This window comes from Podarcis tiliguerta (assembly GCF_965153285.1).
Source record: "Podarcis tiliguerta genome assembly, chromosome: 10".
Classification (NCBI taxonomy): domain Eukaryota; kingdom Metazoa; phylum Chordata; class Lepidosauria; order Squamata; family Lacertidae; genus Podarcis; species Podarcis tiliguerta.
Window position 1 is genome coordinate 49428787 of NC_139543.1, and position 14456 is coordinate 49443242.

At 39.4% G+C, this 14456-nt stretch overlaps 1 protein-coding gene across 4 annotated transcripts in view; it reads right to left on the bottom strand.

Moving 5' to 3' along the window:
• The window catches only part of CRY1 (cryptochrome circadian regulator 1), a 32027-nt gene that overhangs the window by 15188 nt on the left and 2383 nt on the right, over positions 1 to 14456 (bottom strand). The window lies entirely within an intron of this gene.

Sequence of the window (14456 nt, forward strand, 5' to 3'; positions counted from 1 at the left end):
AGATACTGCTGCACTACATCAGTCTTGGCTAGCATATCTTATGGTCAAGGATTATTATTTCCAAACCAACAGCATGTAGATAGGCATTAGGATGGGGAACACGAAACTGCTCACATCTTCTCAGTGCATAGTCTCACTGTGTAGATGATTTGCCAAAAAAAAAAAAAAAAATAGTCAAGATTATTATTATTAAATAAATTTAAATATTGCCCATCTGAGGATCACAGAGCAGTTTACAGTGCTGCCAAAGATGTCAGCAAATTCAGAGAAGATGTATTACTCTGTGATATCTGTAATGGAATAATAGCAGGACCAATATGCACTTTTGGAACTCTTAAGACGATTAAGCTCAGACAGGATTTAAATGTTTTGCACAGAATGTTTTCCACAGAATCTATTAGCTGTCAAACACCTTTGCTTTCTTCATCAAAGCAAATTCAGGTACTTTGTTACATTAATTATAATTTCATATTATATTATATTTCAGGTACAACAATTCATGGGAAACTACTGAATTTTATGTGCTGCTAAATGTGCCTAATACATGCGGGTGGCACTGTGGTCTAAACTACTGAGCCTAGGGCTTGCCGACTGGAAGGTCGGTGGTTCAATTCCCCGCAATGGGGTGAACTCCCCTTGCTCGGTCCCAGCTCCTGCCAACCTAGCAGTTTGAAAGCACGTCAAAGTGCAAGTAGATAAATATGTACCGCTCTGGCGGGAAGGTAAACTATGTTTCCGTGCGCTGCCCTGGTTTCACCAGAAGCGGCTTAGTCATGCTGGTTACATGACCCGGAAATACTGTCGGCCAGTAAAGCGAGATGAGCGCCGCAACCCCAGAGTCGTTCACGACTGGACTTAACTGTCAGGGGTCCTTTACCTTTAAATGTGCCTAATACTTTCTTCCTGAATGGCAGAAGAGTGATCTTACATTGTAAGAAATTCCAGAATGGTAGCCAGGTTAGTCTTTTGCAGCAAAAACAAGGAATCCTATGGCACCTTAATGATAACAGATTTATCACACTATTAATTTTTATGGACCAGAGTCTGGTTCAACACAGACTGCTTAAGTAGAGATATAATAGCAGGGTCAACTGGAATGAATTTAGATATACACTTTAAAATGCATTTTTCTCCTGAAACAATTTTAATTTAAGCATTAAAAAGTTGCTAACCTATTTTTTGTTTTCAATTAAGCATGAGATAGCCAAACCCCAGGGGAAGGGGGCTGAGATCAGCAGTTTTGTTAAGAAATGTATGTCTTTACCTTTAAGCTTTTTCTAATTCATCTCATATATTTATGGTAGCATTCCTAGAAATGTTTAATAGTTCATTGTTGCATAATTAAATTCCTTTATTAAATTGAATTATCAGACTTAGAACAATTGTAATTATAGAATAGCAATACTAAGTCAACTGCCTGCCTTGCTTAATCCTACAGGTCTTCTGCAATATTCCTATAGTTTGATGGGTATGTTTCTCATTTTTCAGAAACACAGATGTGAACTGATATTTAAGACAGACTTATATTTAAACTACTGTTTTAAAGGATTGCATTAAAACCTACTCACTGTGACAAAAAAAAAAACGCAGCTGAGTGGCAAAGAGAGAAAAAACTGCAAACTGGAATGCTTTCTTTCTAGCAATCAGTATTTATTGTTTGTTTGTTTGTTTGTTTGTTTGTTTCATAAAAGTGATAAACAGCTTGATTGTAAAACAAAAACAAAAAACACCTCACCATGGTTTACAAAAAGATAAATAAAATTCTTTAAAACAACAAAATATTAAAATACTAAAACAGATTAAAATTCACACCAGCATTTCTAAGCATCTCAGTAGCCTTGCCTAAATAAGAATGTTTTTAGTAGGCGCCAAAAAGAATACAAAGAAAATGCCTGCTAAATATCAATAAGCAGGGAGTTCCAAGGTGCAGGTGCTGCCACACTAAACAACTGAGTTCTCACAAATGTGGAATGGGTATTTTGTGGCACCTATACTAGTGCCAATTCCGCTGATTGAAGCAGTCAAGTGGGCACATGTGGGGTAAGGCAATCTCATAGGTAAACTGGTCCCAAGTTATTAAGGGTTTTGTATAATAATAGCAACACCTTTGGGCCCAGTAGCAAACTGGCAACCAGTTGAACAGCCACAATTCAACAACAATTCATTCTTAGAGGACTTCTATTATGTACACTACAAGTCTGATATTATGACCTGAGTGCTCTTAGCCCATATAATCAGAGATGAAGCTATAAGAGATATTTACCGTATTTTTCGCCCTATAGGACGCACTTTTTCCTCTCCAAAAATGAAGGGGAAATGTGTGTGTGTCCTATGGGGCGAATGCAGGCTTTCGCTGAAGCCTGGAGAGCGAGAGGGGTCGGTGCGCACCGACCCCTCTCGCTCTCCAGGCTTCAGGAAGCTCTGCACAACCCTTGGGAGTCGCGCTGGTCTCCCGAGGGTTGCGCAGAGCTGCCTGCAGTTCAGGGCTTCGCGCAGCTCTGTGAAACCCTAGGGACTTCCTGCCGGGCTCCCTAGGCTTGCGGATAGCAGGCTGTTCTGGGGGCTGGGGTCGGGGGAAGCTCGGGCTTCCCCCGCACCAGGGGGTGAAATAAAAAAAAAATTCTTTATTTCCCCTCCAAAAAACCTAGGTGCACCCTGTGGGGCGGTGTGCCCTATGGGGCGAAAAATACGGTATGTAAACACCTATCTTATTTGCAAACATAGTACTTCAGTCAAGTGGAAGAGGAAGTTGTTCTTATTCAACAGTAGTGATGGTCTGTATGCAGTCTTAAGTGTCAAAAGTGACCTATAATCTGTATAACCATACAACTTTATGAATTTATTAAAATGTAAATTTACAATTTTAAAGAACGGTTCTAAAATTATCACCCAAGTCTGATCAAAATTACCTCATTTCAAATAAACAGTGCCAACCTCAAAAAGTGGTTCTTTTCTAGAGCAGAGGCAGAGATGCCCATAGCTGGATCCGACTCTCATTCCCAGCCCCATTTACCCCCCCAAACTTCCATTATAAGCTCTAATTTTTGAATGATGAAAGCTACTATTCATAACCTATAGTTCTTAGATATCTTGTACTATGAAAAATATTATTTGCACAAGCTCAACTGATATTCTTTATGCACTTATTATTCATTTGCAATTTTTATATCCTGCCTCTTCTTCCAAGAAGCACATGCTTCAAGATGCAGCACACAGACAGCTGTATCTAATGCTGTACCAGTAAAGATCTGTTTATGCAACAGGACTCTCTTCTCCTCCTCCCCACCCCCCACCCCAAATCTGCTCCAGAAGGTCCCCAATACACAGGAGCAGATTTTGAAGATGTGCAGGGTACTGGTTCCTCCCTCCATATTATCCTCACTACATCATGTGAGACAGGTTAGGCTGCGAGACAGTGATTGGCCCAGGGTCCACAAGTGAACTTATTGGCTTTAAGAATTTGTCCCCCCACTCCATCTTGATCTGATTCTCAACTTCAGATCACACTGGTTCTTTGTGAATCCAGAGGGCAAAAATAAGGAAAGAAAAAATATACAACTAATTATTAGCTTTTCTGTTCACCTAATGCAGATGAAAGGAAGACGCTGCCACTACTGACAATCCCTTCTGAGATTATAGAAGTATTTTCTACCCTGCTCTCACGTCTACCTTTTCAACTTTTACAGAGTAGACAAATGCTACATTGAAAGCTGATCAAAGTATTCCTCTGCTGATCAACCAAAGATTTTCAAATACATATGTATCCGTTTTTGTTACTCTGTGTGTACATCCATGCATACGCTTACAGTGTAGTGCAATGACTAGAGTCTGGATGTGTGAAATCCAGAATCAAATCTCCTCACTAACTACAGAAACAAACATAAAATCTCTCAGCCTCAGCTACTTCTTTCAGCACTGTTTTAAGGTTAAAATGTCATTTTCACTTTCCCAGAGGAAAAGGCAAGCTATTAACGTAACATATCCAACTGTTTCCTTGCACATAATCAGAATTACATTGTTCTATTTAAAATGTCTAAGTACTTTGTATGAAAACTCAATATACAGACACACTGAATAATTTGTAATACCAGTTTATCAAGTTAAGAATTAAATGAAACAATAGAATGCATGCTTTAAGAAAAATTATAATTAATCTAAGTGTGCAAAGGAGACCTAAATGGAAAGAGAACCTCTTGAGAACAGAACATATACGATTTAATCTTCAAAGTCCCCAACAGATTGGGGAAAGGGAGTGGGGAAGAGAAAGACACCCAGTATAACAAACCCTTAATATTTCTCTCCATCTGTGTTAGCTTTTAATTCATTTCCTCATATGATTTCTAAAGGATTGTTTCAATATGAATCAACAGAAAGGGCTTCTTAAATAGGTCGTTGCTCTAGCAACCAGCAGCCTGTTTGGACTACTCCCGTCACAATGACCTACTTTAAGGATCATGCTACAACACAGTTTCATAACTAGAATTTCAAGTTAATCACTGCAATGTTTTGAAGAGATCACACTGCATTACCAGCCAGAAATAAATCAGACATTTGCTGAAACAGAAAAAGGGTACCACAGCTGAACTATTTGCCATAATTTGCAGAAAAAATTACATCTTTGAACACACAATATTCAAATTTCAAAAAGACTTATTTTAAAATTGCAACTGTGCTATGAAAGGTGTAAGAAATAGTATAAGAAAGCCTTCCACAATATGAAAGAATATAATACAGTGTAAGGAAGCCAACCAATCTAGTATTCTTCCATTCTCCCAAATGCATTTGATCAAAACTAGTATCACAAATAGTAATTTTTACCGTTTATAGGCAGCAGTCAGAACAATATCTATATAGGGCTCCTGACCAAAGTGCTACAGTATAGACTAAAGAAGTTCTTCCTTTCTTATGGCATAATGGATCAAAGTGCCCAACAAAACTATAGTTCAGATTTTCTATCATGAAAGTTCTAGGACTCAAAAAATTTGCTCAGAAGTCTGGATGCACAGAAGTTAAACCTGAATATTGAAAGTCAACATATATAAAGCAGTGGTGTCCAAACTTTTTTCAAAGAGAGCCAGACTTGATGAAGTGAAGGGCTGGATTGGGCACCTGAAATGAACTTTGGATGTGCCTGATATAAAGAGTAGGCAATACCCACTTAAGACATACTAATGCTCACCTACTGAAATGTATGACTAACATGGAATTTCACCCTTTTTTTCAATTTTGAAAAAAATGGGGGGGGGGAGGCTCACCTTGCTAATTAAGATATTTTTATTGCTTGTCATTAGAGTTTTTCCATTTTCAAAAAATGTTAATTTTATTACCTATTAATCACCTCTTTTTGGATCTGATACAATTGGGGTGCGGGAGTCTATCAACTGAGCTAGGAAATCCACTTTCACCAAAATTCCCTCAACTTCTCTAAGGCAGTGCCACAAAATCACTTTTGTGTGTGTAAGAAACACTCATTTTTGTACACTATCTACATAAATTTCTGTAGTTAGCATCTAGTTAAATATTACATATTTCAGTTCTGACAAAACACTATTTTTTGAACCTGGGAAAATATGAATCACCACTAGATAGAATGTAATTATAACATAGAATTTAGGTGAGTAAGCATAATGCGCATTTATAGCACAGATGGTGGGACAAGGAGTGCCTTTTACCAAGTTCAGCTGGTGTACTAGCAACAGCCCTACTTAGATTAAACAGATCTTGAATCAGTTAGTGATGTCCTGGTTAAACAGAGACTGCCTACTGCAAAGCACTCCATGTGGGGCTGCCTCTGGAGATACTTCAGAAACTTCACCTAGGGTAAAATGCCGTTGCCCAAATGTTGGTTGGATGAGGTGCTCAGAGCATATAACTACAATAGTTTAACAGCTGCAATGGTTGCCAGTTCATTTTTAGGTCCAATTCAAAGTGATGGTTATGACCTTTGAAACCCTTAATGGTTTGGGACTGGGATACTTGAAGGATCACCTACAAATAGGAAGCTTCCTAGATCTTGAGATCAGCCTTGGAGGTTGTGGGTACAATTAGCCTGGCAGACATATAAGATAGGATTTCTGGTGGCGGTCCCATCTATAGAACTTCCTTCTCTGACAGCTGTTCAGATTTGTTTTAGACAGATCCTACAAACTACATTTCCAATTGGTTAAGCTGGTATCCTATACAGTGGTATTTCGGGTTACAGATGCTTCAGGTTACAGACTCCGCTAACCCAGAAATAGTACCTCGGGTTAAGAACTTTGCTTCAGGACGCAACAGAAATCGTGCTCCGGCGGCATGGTGGCAGCAAGAGGCCCCATTACCTAAAGTGGTGCTTCAGGTTAAGAACAGTTTCAGGTTAAGAACGGACCTCCAGAACGAATTAAATACTTAACCTGAGGTACCACTGTACTAAGAGTGAGGGGGTGGCTGTAATACATATGGTTATATCATCTGCTGTTTTTATTTAGTAATATCAACATTGTATTGATTTCAATTCTGTAGTTAACAATGTTGCATTATTGCTGTCACCTTTTATTTTAAGTACCGTATTTTTCGCTCTATAGGACGCACTTTTTCCCCTCCAAAAATGAAGGGGAAATATGTGTGCGAACGCAGGCTTTCGCTGAAGCCTGGAGAGGGAGAGGGGTCGGTGCGCACTGACCCCTCTCGTTCTCCAGGCTTCAGGCAGCTATCCGCAAGCCTTCTGAGCGTGGCGAGAGTTCCCGCGAGCTCCGAAGGCTTGTGGATAGCAGCCTGCAGTCCGGGGAGCGCAGCACCAACTCCTACTGCGCTCCCCAGGCTTCAGGCAGCTATCCGCAAGCCTTCGGAGCCCAGAGGGAGTTCCTGCCGCACTCAGAAGGCTTGCGGATAGCAGCCTGTTCCGGGGGCTGGGGTTGGGGGAAGCTCGGGCTTCCCCAGCCCCACAAGCTCTGGGAGTGGCGGCGAGGTTGCGCGCAATCTTGCCGCCGCTCCTGTTTTGGGGGCTGGGGTCGGGGGAAGCCCCAGCCCTGCGGCTAAAAACGAAGCCAAGACAGCGAGCAGGATCCATCCCGCTTGCTGTCTTGGCTTCTGCCAAAGCCACGCGCAGCCTCTCACGGCTGGAGGAAGCCAAAAGAGGCAGCGGGATGGATCCCGCTCGCTGTTTTGGCTTCTTTGCTCTTTGGGGCTGGGGGGGGGGGTAATTTTTTTTCTTTATTTCCTCCCCCCCAAAAAAAAAAAACAACTAGGTGCGCCCTATGGTCCAGTGCGCCCTATGGAGCGAAAAATGTGGTATAAATTGCCTTGGAAGGATCCATGATCCTGAAAAGCAGAACTGATATTGCTTCAATGAATGAGAATTAAACTAGTGAGAACATTTACTCTAGTCATGCAATTAAAAGCAAACACAAAAACTAAAGTTAAAATCTTCCATATTTGGATTCCCATTAATGAAAATTAAAATGCTATTTAAGAATGTCCATTGCAATGAGAACTAACAGTAGAAAGAACTCATGGAATAAAAAGTGTTGTGAAGTCTATTTACTGTACATGTGCTTATCATAAATAGAATTTATGCCAGATAAACAGGTAAAGGTTTCTAGGACAGACTCTTCCTTCATCTATATATCACATTGAATATAGCAGGTAAACACATTTGCTCATTGCAAGGAAAGTCCATTGTGTCACTATCATTGTACAAACTGTGCTGTATTTATACATAACTGAACAAACTGGTCTTCTCCGATATAACCAAATCTTTATATACTGCTTGACATTATTTAGTTCTCAAAACACTTGCTTCTTTAACAGATGACTCATTCAGTTAGTTATACAACTGTACTGGTCTATGATGTCTTAGCTGAAGTATTCAGGCAAATAAAGATCTAATGATGCTACTGTTTTGTTCATTTTATCATCTTACACAGAAGCCATTTTTCTTTTTTTAAAAGTGATATCCCAGACAGCAGTATCAAACTGTCCTATGAAGAGCTTTAAGATGCTTCAGAATGTCAGTCTTGTAGTTTCACAAGCTCTCGTCAGCATTCACCATGTATAAGCTTGATAAAGTATGATGTTCTAAAATAATTCCTTTTTATTTCAACAGGCTTGTTTCACTCTTTTGTTGATCAACTAAACATTTGTTTACATTTTTGGTCCAGAAATAAAGTCAGTAAAATTAAATCTCAACTTAAGAGACAAAATAATTTCTAAAAGGCAGCACCTTAGTTAGTTTATTACCAAGAGAAAGAGAAAACTACCTACCTACATTCTACCTGCCAGAATCTGTTTCTTGAAGTGACAGTTATGTAGCTTGAGTACCAGAAGAACAGAGTTTACAAGTGCAACAGCGCCATGACTGTCTGTCCCCTCTTGCCCAAGCTGGAAGTAGTGCTTGTATGAACTGTTCGTCTGACCTCCATGGCCTGTACTTATATAGTGGTTATGATTACAATCACCCACCACTCCCTCACCAACAACAGGAGAGGAGCAGTGACCCGGTCAACTGCAAAGCAGGTTAAACTCTCATTACCATCTTCCTGCTTTGCTTTCTACCTTTCTCCCCATGAAGGGAGAGGAGAGATGCCAGATCACCCCTGAAAGACACTGGACCCACCCACTGACACCATACTTCTGAGTGGAGTACAGCGGTTAAAATGGGGAGGAGGGTGTTGTTTTTATGTGAATGATTTTTGGACTGGGGAAGCTTGAGGTTTTGTTTATTTGCTAATTAATGGGTCTGAGTATGGCTTTGTTATTTGAGTATTGTTAATGCTGTTTGCTACCCCTCCCAGATGTTATGTTATATGAAATATTGATGTATTATATGATTTCCCTCTTATGGTATTGTGTATTGTATATCTTTTTTGGCTGTAAGTAGCTTAGAGACCTTTGGGTAAAGGTAAAGGGACCCTTGACCATTAGGTTTAGTTGTGACAGACTCTGAGGTTGCAGCACTCATCTCGCTTTATTGGCCGGGTCATGTGGCCAGCATGACTAAGCCGCTTCTGGCAAACCAGAGCAGCACACGGAAACACCGTTTACCTTCCTGCCGGAGCAGTACCTATTTATCTGCTTGCACTTTGACGTGCTTTCGAAATGCTAGGTTGGCAGGAGCAGGGACTGAGCAACGGGAACTCACCCCGTTGCGGGGATTCAACCTGTCGACCTTCTGATCGGCAAGTCCTAGGCTCTGTGGTTTAACCCACAGTACCACCCGCGTCCCTCGACCTTTGGGTAGCAAGTGACTAATAAATGGGGGGGGGGGAGAGAGATGGAAATTTGCCCGAAGCCTAGAGAGTGAATCACAATGAGAATTTCTTAGAATTTTAGGGATTCCTTCAGTTACTATAATCTGAAGCACATAATGACCTTTTGCTGATGCCTAGTCAATATGAAAGTAAAGTAAACCAGTGCCACCAGACAGAAACAGCGTAACTCAATATGGTTATGATTTTTTCTCAAATTTGTTTTATATTTTTCTAAACCACTTTAATATTTTTTCCCAATCAAGTGGTATATGTATGTATGCATGCATGTATAAATAAATAAATGCAGAGAAGGCCTAACCACAGGCTATTCCACAGGCGACCACACATTCTTGTAAGTAAAAAGCTTATACCTATTAAATCTGTGGTTACTGAATACTGTTCCACATTTAAACAGTTATGTGTTTTACTTGTAGACTATTTTAAGAGTGCTGAAAGCAATTTAAGATAAGGGTTAAAACACTAGAGATAAAAATGTAGGAAGCAAATAACACAAGACAGACTTCAATCCTGGTTTGGTATTCTGGCTTGTTAGCAATCTGCAGTGTGAACAAACAACTCCTTGCCAGTTTGGGTGCAGCAACAAACAATATGTTTTATATATTATTATGTTTTATGTTTTATAAAGCTTTATATCATTTCTCATGGAGTAAAAAGGGAAAGAGGTTGGCAAGTGGGCCTGCAGTTCATGTCAGCTCATTCATATTCAGACTATAGCATGTTGTTACACTGGGCCAGTACGCAAATTTAGAGCCATATTGAACAATTCTTCCCTCCCAAAACAGCCGTGTCCACATGCAATACAGGAATAACCCTAGGCTACAATTCATGGTTAGCGAGGCGAGTGCTTAACCACAAGCACTGGATTAAAACTGCTAGCTAAGTCAAACTTTTGCTTAGCTCACCATGGGACTATTCAAGACTGGGGAGGAGCAATGCAGTTTAGAGCTTCTCTCCAGGAACCCATACAACTCCAGGAAGTCAGTCTGGTTTACCATGTCATGGAAACCAGGCCAGTGTGACATTTCCTTGTGGGGACTATGCTCCAGCCTCCTGATCATTTTGATCTTCCCTATCCTTTCAGTTATTGATTCTCTCAAAAAATGTTAGCAGGGCAGAAGCTTGTTTGATAATTTGATAGTGCTTTCTACCAATTTATACAGAACAGTTATAATTAGCTGGTAACTTCCTGGATGTTCAATTAGCTACTTTCCAGCCCTCTAGTATAGAAGCTAATGTTAGGAACAAGTTATACATTATTGTAAGAAGATCAGCAATTTTACATTTGGGTTCCTTAAGAACTCAAGTGGATTTATTGCCCCAGTGATCTGTCAGTTAGTACTAGAGCTCTCTCTCCAAGCTCTCCATCTTTCCCTAGCACACCTTTCCATCTCTTATCAGGATCCAAACATGTCTTGGACAGTTTCTGTTTCCAACATATTCAAACATATCAGTTTTTATTGTTTTAGGCTTCAACCCTATAGCCAGTTTCAATGGGACTCACTTTTGAGCAGACACATGTAGGATTGTGCTGCTAATGTATCTAACAATATACTCAATTCCTTCCCTCTGCTTCCCTCTTTTGCATAATTTTTTGCTTCTTTTTGCTTTCATGTTATCTTATTCAATTTGAGGGGGGGATGCCTTCTTGCCCCTGAATCTGTAGCATATGTTCTAGTTTACCTTCTATTGCCATGGCTTCAAATAAACTCCAAGCTTTTAAAAGAGTTGTGATTCTCTTGACTCTCCCTGTCATACTCATTTTTAAAATAGGTTTACTTTTCAAAGTCAAATGTGACTGTTTTGAACTATGTACACACTATAGTTTTAAAGAATGTTCAAAACACATTCTTTCTCTCAAAGAATTCTGGGCGCTGTAGCTCAGCCCTCACAGTTACAACTCCCATCAACTCCTCATTACAGTGCCCAGAATTCTTTGAGGGAAAGAATGTGCTTTAAAGATATAGCGTATACAGAACCTTGGATTTCTACTGGCAATTTCCCAGTTACATGTATACTGAATTTCATATTACTGTGGTCACTGTTCCCCTTAGTTTAGCAACACTTACATCTTGCTCTAGGTCCTGGTCAACACAATTAATTCCAGCTCCATGCCCCATTCATTCCCTAGCCAACTGTTTTAAGAAACAGTCATTTAGGGTATCTAGAAACATTATCTCTTTGTCATTATATCACTCAATGCAATGTCACCCACTATTAACACTTTGGATCCCTCTGATTTATTTCTCCATTTCAAGTTCAACTTGATGGGGGGGGCGGTATGATACTATGTCTCCAGTAATGACATTATTTTTCAAATCCTGCTTCTATGGAGGAGTCTGCACCTTTTCTAGATTGGTTTCTATGCCCTCTTTGACATGCAGTGCTATACCACCCTTAAGACACATTTCTTCGCTCTATGTATTCAGGAGAGCCCTGAAAGGACACTGATTATTCCCATTCCACCAGATTCCTCTTATAGCCACTATATTTACACAAGAACGTAAGAATAGCCCTGCTGGATCAGGCCAGTGATCCACGTAGTCCAGCATCCTGTTCTCACAGTGGCCATCCTAATGCATAGGGAAGCCTGCAAGTAGGACCTGAGCACAACAGCACTCTTTCCTCCTCAGGATTCTAGGAACTGGGTCCTATTTGTCTTACAAGGGAATTTTCAGGGCGAGTAGGGAAGCCATTCATTTAATGTATTGTCATCAAAATATAGTGAATATACTCCCTGCTCTACACCAGAATTATGCACCCATTTCAGAAAACATGGGTTAAAACACAACATGACTCTTGCAGAGGTAAGTCAATTAAAAACATGTTTGAAAGATTCTTGTTCCAAATGCAAAAAATAAAATTACCTATCTGATCAATGTTAACATTTATTTGTTTGCAGTGGTCCGTTCTTAAGCCGAAACCGTTCTTAACCTGAGGTGTACTTTCTCTAATGGGCATCCTGCTGCAGCCATGCCACAACTTCCGCTTGCATCCTGGGGCAAAGTTCGCTACCAGGAGCATCTAATTCCGGATTAGCGGAGATTGTTACCCGATGCGTTCATAAGGAGGACGGTACGTAACCCGAGGTTCCACTGTAATTTTAAAACAAGTCTACAAATGATTATATTGCCCAGAGCAAGGCATACACACACTTCCAAGACTAATTTAAGTAATACAGCAGTAACAGTTATGTTTGTTTGCTACTACACAAAGTTACAATATATTGTATTTATGTAGTGGGACGTTTCAGTTCTCAACTCATTCTTAATTCATATTTAGCACCCGCTGCAAATGTCCCCCCCCCCTTCATTTTACAAATGGGCAAGTCACTGAATCTGTGGCTAGCTGAGACAGAAGTCCAGTGTTCTATTTAACCTTTCCCAACCTGGTGCCCTCCAAATGATTCAAATTCCAACTCCAATCAGCCTCAATCAGCATGATACATTGTCTGGGATGATGAAACCTGAATCCAAAACATTTGGAGGGCAGCATGTTGAAGAAAGGCTGTTCTATCTACTTGCTCCAGTTACTCTGTCACAATGAATTTCCTTAACTCAAATTAGGAATGCCACTACCAGTTAACTTTTATTTATTTATACTCCAACTTTCCTCAACTGCAGGACCTAAGACAACATTCACAAGGCACTCAGTTTTGATAACGATAATGCTTACCTCAGGTATACAGTGACAAATCAAAGAGACAATAAAAGCATGTGAAGTTTTGTTGGTTAAAGAAAAAAAATCCACTATCAGGCAATACCTTTATTAGAACCTCAAAAAATCTTAAGTCTTGTAAGCTAGCTAACTAAAGAAGGCCACTGGGACTAATGATAGAAATGGCACCATGATATATGTCTAACCAGCCCCCTAAGCATTTTAACAAGTGACTACAATATTACTTTCTTTTAAGATTTAAGTACACTTCTGGCCTAGATCTAATCTTTTAAAAAATAACTGATAATCCCCAACCTATGAAGTCCTTTTGTTGTGGCTAATTGTTTAACCAATAACTGCTATTACATTTTACCAGAGTTCAAGAACAAAAAAGAGAATGCTTCATGTTGCCTTAATCTACTACCCCTGGCAATTAATTAAACAAATATGTATGTAAAAATTTTTACATATGAAGTATTGCTGAACATGTAATAAATTTACAAAAGGAAGTTTGCCATACATTAACCAAGAAAATCTAAGAACAACTCAAGGAGTGACAGCAAATAATCAAAACTGACACATATTCAACACGCCATTTTACACCAAACCAACTCCCAGGACCAAAAAAAAGTTTTGAAATTATGAATATTGGTTTATTTTTTGAAATATTTATTGCCATGTATCACTTCACTTAATATGTCTCAAAGTAGAGTTTTAAATTAATATACTATCTCAATATTAATTTAATGCAAAACTTGAGAAATTCTAAAACTGTTCTGACTCTCACAACAGCATCCAAATGAAAAGCTAGCCACTTAATTCAAAGCAAAATTCACAGAAGTCTTACTACAACAACACATTACAGGATCTGTCATAAATATTCTGAACCACTTTCGTCTTGAACAACTTGTTAGCTAAGAAATAAGGTGCATTAAAAACATTACACAAAGAAACTCAGACTCAACTTTAAAGCTTTTACATTATGAGAACTATAATAAATGCACCAGGAATGGGGACAAGAGAAAGGAGGTCAGTAACACCACATAAGGCATCTGGCATGTCAGTATGACAGCAATCAATAAAATACATTCACAAGCGTACTATGCATTTTCCTTACATCTTACAGCATCTGTATAGTTTTAAGCATCTCCACTAGTATTTCCTTGTGCCTACTATACATACAGTGTTGATATATTTTACCAAGTATTCATTCAATACCCTATTTTTGACTAAAATCACAATTTTTAAAATGGTGAACAGATGACAACATACCTTTAGCAGCTTAAATCCAGACCCAAAAGAGGCCCTGGCAGAAATATTTACTATCTGCCATGACCAAGAAATTGCTACCAACCATACTGCATAGTAAGTAGCATAATATAAACTAGAAGACTAGACTAGACTCCTGTCCCTGCCCCCACACCAGTTCTACTTCAAGTAAAAGTTGCCCAGCAGCATTATGTACCAAGTTTTCTAGTTATCTGTGAATTAGCCATGGAACACATGTGGATATCTAGCAGTTCTGGTTCACAATAAACTGGTTTAATTAGTTCA